At 42.3% G+C, this 7,405-nt stretch overlaps 1 long non-coding RNA gene across 1 annotated transcript; it reads right to left on the bottom strand.

Moving 5' to 3' along the window:
- Positions 1-2,465: 2,465 nt before the first annotated feature.
- LOC148050505 (uncharacterized) lies at positions 2,466-6,956 on the bottom strand. Its single transcript, XR_015701069.1, has 3 exons — positions 6,807-6,956; positions 2,615-2,728; positions 2,466-2,504 (listed from the first exon to the last, which is right to left on the bottom strand). It is a non-coding gene; the product is annotated as an uncharacterized LOC148050505 (long non-coding RNA).
- Between the last annotated feature and the right edge of the window lie 449 nt (positions 6,957-7,405).

The raw sequence follows: 7,405 nt of genomic DNA on the forward strand, positions 1-7,405 counted from the left end.
TGTAGTAAGCTGGACTGAGCTAGAAAGAGGGGCGTAGGCAGAGCCACGTTGCAGCTCTCCGAATATGGCCTGGGCTCTTGCAGAGTCTTGATTCTTTCCTCCGTGAAAGTCTCTGAAGAGTCTGAGGATCTTGGAAGCAGATGCATGATCAAACCACACTTGGCTACAGCCAGGTGTCATGTAAGACACAGGTAAGACATAGTGAAGCTGCAATCCATCTAATGTTTCTACAAAGCCAGCTGGATGAATGGCCATTACCAAATGTGCAGTTTGTTCTGAAATTCAGCATCATTTCTTGCCTTCAGCTTTATAAAAAGAGGGGGAAATACGTATTTCAATAAGAACTGTATTGCGTGTAGTTTTAACAGATTTTATTGCAATATGGACCTATGTGCATGAAAAGGGAGCTCACAGTGGCAAAATTAGCTATATAAGTATGTACGCTTGTACTTACCAACTGTTTAAAGTACTTCCCAAACTGTGTTCCAGAACTTATGAATTAACACACCAGACTCTTCCAGCAAGACTGATGGTTTGTCACCGGGAGAGCAAGAAGGCGATTTTGCCAAAATTTTTGGTGGCAATGAGAATGCTCAGTTGAAAGTGCAGTCCCATGTAGAGACCGCTGCCGTAATTGATATGGTGGCCTGGGTTAAAGAGAAATCTTGGTCTGGACCTTTCTGAAATTCAGACTAGGGACTTGCATGCCTGCACAAATGTTTCTAGAACTGAACCACCCCCAAATAGTTATGAAATAAATTGCTAGTAGGGACCATTTGGCAAGTCAAGCTCAGCCTCTTATTTCACGTATGACAAAATGTGCTATGGGTGGATAAATACTTCAGTATTATCATGCTGAAGCCAGAGTGTTCAGAGATGTCAGTCGTCTTCACCTCGAGAGAAAAGGCAGCTTCCTCTTCTCTCTCCTTTGCAATCACTTGAGCGTCTGGTAAAGTCTGCTGGCTGAGCAAGCTGAATGATTTTTTGAAAGTGCTTAGGAACATGTCACGGCTACAGAAATAGGCAGTGTTCTTATTTTGGGAGCCTGCTGTTCTCTCAGTGCAGCTGTGAATTCTTTGGTGATGTTTTATCATCTGCTATGAGCACTGGGCTTCTGGTTTTTATTGAAGACACTTAAATTTGTAAGAGAGCAAGACAATTGTGTTCTTGCAGCACCTGAAGCAGGTTTTGGTTGGATACTGCTGACCATTTGTGGCTTTACTTTATTTCTACTTCTGCCTCTTCTGTATAAATTGTTTTTGTCTCAAAGGCATTTGGCCCTTAAAAATGATATCTGAAACCTTTTAGGCCTTGACGGGGGCAGCTGGAGCCAAAACCAAGCTGCAGTCATGGGCCACGTTGAAGAGCTGACATCTGAGGTGCTTGGCCGCCATTTGTCAAACAGTTCTCCACTGTGCTCTCTCAGCACCTGCCCACGCTATTGAGGTCGAAGCAGGAGCAGACCTGTGCCCTTCCAGGTCACAAAGGAGTTCTCCTGACATCCTCCTGAGCCTGAAATTCACTGGAAGAGTACACGCCGTTCTTTTTAACTCCTCTCTCTCTGGAAATGTCACTTATTGGCTGCCTCTTTGCATGGGAAATCTGCAGGGATGCCTTTTTGACAAGGACCAGCAGACCCACTGTTTGAGGCATAAACGAAGACTAAAGCTAGAGAAACTTTAGTTTACTCTTCTACTGTAACTCATTCAAATGGGTAAAGGTCCTTACCCGTTAGTCTTTCTCTTCATCTGAAATATTTCCACTATGTAAAAGAGGTACTGTATAAACAAGCCTCATGCAATATAACCCACATGACATATAGATAATCCTTTTGACTTAAATACAGTTATTGGATTGGGAATGGCACAATCAACAGCATTTCTTAAACAGCCATGTCTAGATTTAAGCTTAGTCGCTATCCAAGGCAACAGATCTAACAAAGAATACATAGAGATGAGATCCACAATATGCTTTGGAAAAATGAATATGCCTTGCTAATATTGAGCATCCTTTCCTTTAGGTGGTTAATTGAAGAAGCATTCTTCTCTTCTTTGAGCAGTTCAGTGAGTGCAAAAAACCTGACACGGGGAAAGGCATATAGAGAAGTGAGCTTCTCAGTGTGACACGCAGGTCTGCCAGGGGCCTCTGCACCAGTGTCATTACTGGGATAACCAGCTGGTCTTTTCCTCTGTGAAGGTGCCAGGCTGCCTGGAGCTGCAACAATCACAAATGCTGCTGGAGTCCCAGCGGACAGACAGGGAGAGGCAGACTGCAGGGAGCAAGAAAGGCACTGGTGCCAGAAGGCACTGGAAGGCTTCTACCTCTTACCCATAGCAAAGGTTCTCCTGAGATTTTGCTGGGAAAGAAATCCAAGCGGAGTTTTGCAGTCTGAAACTTCCCAGACTCTCTGGAGAGGAAAATGCGTGGGACTTGGTGCTGGCTAGGAGCAGCTCAGTACGCCACGGGGGAAACCTGTTCCCTTACTATTTGATGCACAGATGGCCCTAAAAGGAAAACAGAAAGCTCGATTAGTGGTCAGCGGAAGGCTGTTACGGAAAAAAGTGAGCTGATTACTTCATTGAGAGTATTGCCATTGGGCAGGTTTGAGCCTTACCTGTTCGTGTTTGTTCTTGGCAGTTCATCTCAATCTTCAACTCACTCTTAAGGCTGCAGAGAGTATTTATTCACGGGGGAAGGATGATTATCCTAAATGGAAATCACCTGTGTCCTGTAACGAAAAGATGAGAATCACTGTCCTGCTCACTCTTGTTTACCTGTCTTCTTGCAGTGTGTACAAGGCATTAAGGAAGCTGAGTTAATAAGATTAATCTGTGAAAGATCCAGAGCTACTGCAGGCTCCTGAGAGAGAGGATTGTTTAATGCATTCTCAAGAAGATGGACCATTGTTTAAAATGGATAACTAAATTTAATCCTTGTTGTGTCTTTTGGCTTGCATTTAGAGTGTTGGTGGGTTTTGTGGGTGGGTGGGTGGGTGGGTGGGGAAAATCTTTTTCGGCCAACAGAAACATGGATTGGGAAGCTTCTGTGCCTGTGGGGCATTCACACCGTCTTCAGTTGGCCAGACTCAATGATACGGGGCTTTTGTTCAGGATGTTGCACATGAAACAACTTTCTCTCAGAATAACAATGTCACCAACATTGAAAAATATTGTGATATCCTGGAGATATTTTCAATATTGGTGACATTTGAAGAAAAAAAACCTGCTGTGGTAAACAAGCCTGTTTCTCTGTGCTTTCATGCTTCTAAGGTGGAATTGTCTCACATAGACCTCACACAGATGGATAAGGCTTCACAGCGTGTAAGACGACAGAGATGTAGACTCCATAGGTCACGTTTGCAGTGGATCGGAAATCAGAGAGGGGTCAGGTTTCAGGAGGGTGCTGTTCCCACCCAGAGGCAGTCAAATTAAGGACATTGTGTTCAAAAGAGCTCAACATGCTAGGGCTTGTGATTCTGGAAGAAATTCTTGGGGTTTTGACAAAAATTAGGAAACTAAATATTCTGAGGCAGAAGGGGGTAAGAGCACATACCTGTAGAACAATCCAGAAAAGGAGGCTTTTCCATAGGATTGTTTTTTAGTTGCAAAGTATTAAGCTTTTGGCAGAAATTATGTCTTTAAAATCTCCAAGGTGAAAAACTAAAAAGGAAAAGCCACAGGCTCAAACCAATGGAAACTTTTGATTTGGGGCTGAAAAAAATGCCAAGAATATTTTTTCACCCCTAATTGAAATTGGAGAGACTTTCCCTTGAAAATTGATGTTGAGTTAAATTCTAACTTTCCATCAGAGGAGCAAGTTCTGATAGACAGCTTTTAATTGAGTTGACTGCTGCTCATTGTCACTGAGGTTCCTCTGTCCCTAGTCACTGACTTTCAGGCAGGAGCTCTGGTGTTGTGTGGTCTCGCTGACCAGCACTTTTGGGACAGGCAGGTATTTTGGTGGGCATGCTGTGGCTTCATTCAATGTTTCACAGGCATGTTAAACAATGTGGTCTTTCCCCATTCCTCTGAAAAACTCGAGTTGTACAGTAAGTTTTGACTTCTCTTACAGAAAAGCTTCTCTAAACAACTGTGACGTGTGCCCTCTCATTAGAGGTAACTGAAACGGATTTCTGAAATGTGTAGAAATTTGAAAGCATACTCTTCTTATTAAATCGATACGTTTCTCAAGAGAAAGTAGTTGCCAACAAAATAATTGAGACGACGTGATGAGCAAATGTCATTTTCCCTGTGGCCGCATATCCTTAAAAAAGCCAACAGCAAGGTAGAAGAGGGTCTGTTTAAATGTGGTATTTTGAATAAATGGAAGAGCAAAACTTGAAGCAGCAACTCTATTGCTGCTGTATTTCAAAGTAGATAAAAAGAGAAGTGACAGGTGGCTCATTAGCAGTTTAAAAATTTATTAGGTATTACCTCTTCTATTTTAAAAAGCAGCACTTTTGCTTGAAAGTATATGAGGCAATGGTGCAAATGTAAGGGTCGAAGAGATCCAAGATAGGATATAGAGGAGATGTAATTGAGGAGAAGTGCTTAATGTCTCTTCCTAAGGAAAAAAAATTATAAGAATAACAAGAATATACACGATTCATGTAGTAGGTATTGTAAAATAGAGAGTGAACAAAAAATTCTAACTTTCAGGAAGGTTGCACCGGGAATATCTGACTAGTGGAGATGAAGAGGAGGTTTTCTTTGTGATCTGACTACCCTTCATTGCTCTCTGCAGACTTTTTTGTTTGTCCCAGAGGAGCATCGTGCCAGTCACCATGTGAGGTGAGGTACTGGAGCAGTCGGACTGTTCGTGTGGCCCGGTACTGTGTAACATAAGGACTTGTTGGGTGTTTAGGGTTGTGTTCCTCAGCTCCGAAATGCAAAGTCAGTTGGCCTGTTTCTCTTATCTACCTTTGACAAAAGGCTGGTCAAGAAAGGAAGAGGGAGAGTTCAAGAAGATTCATCAGACTACTGTAGAACTAAAGGACAAGAAGATTTGAGAAAGCAAGGATGTGAATCCAATCACTCAAAACCACCTTGACCACCTTTTGCTTGAGAAAGCAAAGCGAAACATTTTGAAACAAAAATCTTAAGACTGGCCTTAGGCAGATAGCCAACTACGTATAAGCAACTCAGCTCTTCCAGAGGAGTGTCCTGCTGCTAGTAAAGTGGCGCTGAAAAGGGAGTGCAACCTATTCTTTAACAAAGATGCAGCTGTGTCAGGTACACTAATGGAAGCATCGTGCAATGGAAAAAACAAAAGTCAGGTTTAGATACGGACAGACTATAAATAGAATCTCTCCTGACAGTACACAGTGATCTTGAGTGTTACAGTCTTTAAATTAGAGCACGGTATAAAAGACAAGGAAAGATAATAAAAGACATGAGTTATAGTGGAAGAATACCAGATTCTCTCTGTTCACGAGGTAACAGAGCATTCAGAGGTTGCTGTATCCACGGAAACTACTTGTGGAGACCTGTAAAGAAGTTAGAGCATTAATGTCCATTCATTATTAGTATTGTACATGAAGGGGAAAAAAGTCCACATTCAGTGGTCCTTGTCCTATAAAAGCACATGAAATACCGCTCTAAAAAGAGTCTTATGCTCTTCTGTTAACAAAATTGCATAGAGTGCTCCGCCATGACTAAATCCGCCATGTCATCAGAATTTAAGATTCAGTACCAAAGTGAATGGACTAACACACTCCCTGTAGGTAGAGGCTTCCACTAGTTGCACAGCACTGATGCTTTTTCTGTAGTTCCCCGTGTAATTTTAGAGCTGAGACCAAACCCTTTTCCAGGACACTCCTTACTCTGATATTTGCCTAATGCAATAATTTGAGGGAGAAGTGAACCAGTTCTGCACAGACAGAAACTTCCTCACTTGCTGCTCAGTACGGCGGTGGCAGAGACTCGTTGCCCTTGAATCAGAAGCAGGCAACGGCTCAAACTCTCTGCTTAGAGTACCCTGTCTTTAGCCCATTTTTTTGGCGTGGAGCCTCCAGGAAAATTATTGTCCTCTCCAGCTGTCAAAATAGAGGATGAAAACGGGCAGGAGCAGAAAGGGACACAACTGGTAGAGGCAGGTGGTTGTTAGCATCAAGCGAATTATGCAAGTTTGGATTTCAAGCCAGTTGTCTCAGTCCTTATGTGTGTTGGCTGTTCATTCATGGCTATGTGAACATTTCGTTTACTTTCCTAGGCTTGATGGTGTTTTGAAGGTGCTGTGAGCTGGGTAGCTAGGAGTACTGGGAAGAGAGAGTGAAAAAAAGTAGCCTTGTTCAGTTCTGATTTTCTATGTGACTCCAAGTAAACGACTTGCTCCCTTTGTGTTTTGTTCTCTTTCTGTTAAAAGAATAACACCACAATGAAAAGAGTGGTGTAGCAGCAAGGCATTACGGACTTCACAGCATCAGCATATGAAAGTTACATTTTGTACGCCATCCATTTTTTGTCTGGGTAACAAAAAGAAAGTTTTCTTGTCTTGACTTTGAGCTTTATAGTCAGTGAAGTTTAGCTGTTCTGAAGCTACTTTACAGTACGTATTCTTGAGAGAACATGAGCTTCTCATGAAAAAAAGTTTTACTTTTTTAGTTTCTTCTGGTCAAAAACTTTTCCCCTCCATATGTGCGTAATAGTAAAAGCTCACTGAAAATGAACACAGAATTCATGTACAGTTGGAGAATCTACCTTGTAGTTAGTTGAGGCTGTAATGACTGTTGCACCTCTTATCCACAATTACCATTCTGCCCTATAATTTACAGGATGACTTAACATGTAAATTATTGATCATAATACCTGTCAAACCACATGAAGCTTGATGGAAATGGTGGAAGGTAGTGGCAGCCTCATGGAGTTGAGGTGACGATTCAGAAAGACACTTTTCTGTAGCTGGGAAGAAACTGACAAAAAGTAAAGGCAGAATAGTGCAAATTCTTAGTGAGGGCTATCCACAGGACAGCAATTGCAAGTTTTAGCCTCTCTGGTGCCCACAGCTTCTTGGGGCTGACTTATTGGAAAACGCATGACTTAAGAGTTGATAAGCTTGTCCCACTGAGGACAGGAGACCTTTTTGTGCTGGGGTTTGTGGTTGGATGTGCTACACTCCCTCAGCCAGACTGGCATTTGCCAGTCTTCCTCTCAGATAGACTGAATACTGCTGGTCAAACGTGACCATTAACGCAGGGCATCTTCAAGGTAATGGCCATCAAGTTTATTTCACAATGTCTTAATTCCAGTAGAAATACAACTATTTAATTTCAGCCCTGTCTTCCTGTTGTGGCTTCTAGCCACTTGTACTCAGCTTTTTAGCCTGTTCTTAAGGACAAGTTATTACCCTAAGTCTCTTTCTACCTCATCTTGTTGCAAGCTCTTGTTTCACTTACTAGGTGTAGCCA

The sequence above is a fragment of the Nipponia nippon genome, unplaced genomic scaffold, assembly GCF_047370975.1.
Source record: "Nipponia nippon isolate SJK-2023a ecotype South Korea unplaced genomic scaffold, ASM4737097v1 scaffold_8, whole genome shotgun sequence".
Lineage (NCBI taxonomy): Eukaryota > Metazoa > Chordata > Aves > Pelecaniformes > Threskiornithidae > Nipponia > Nipponia nippon.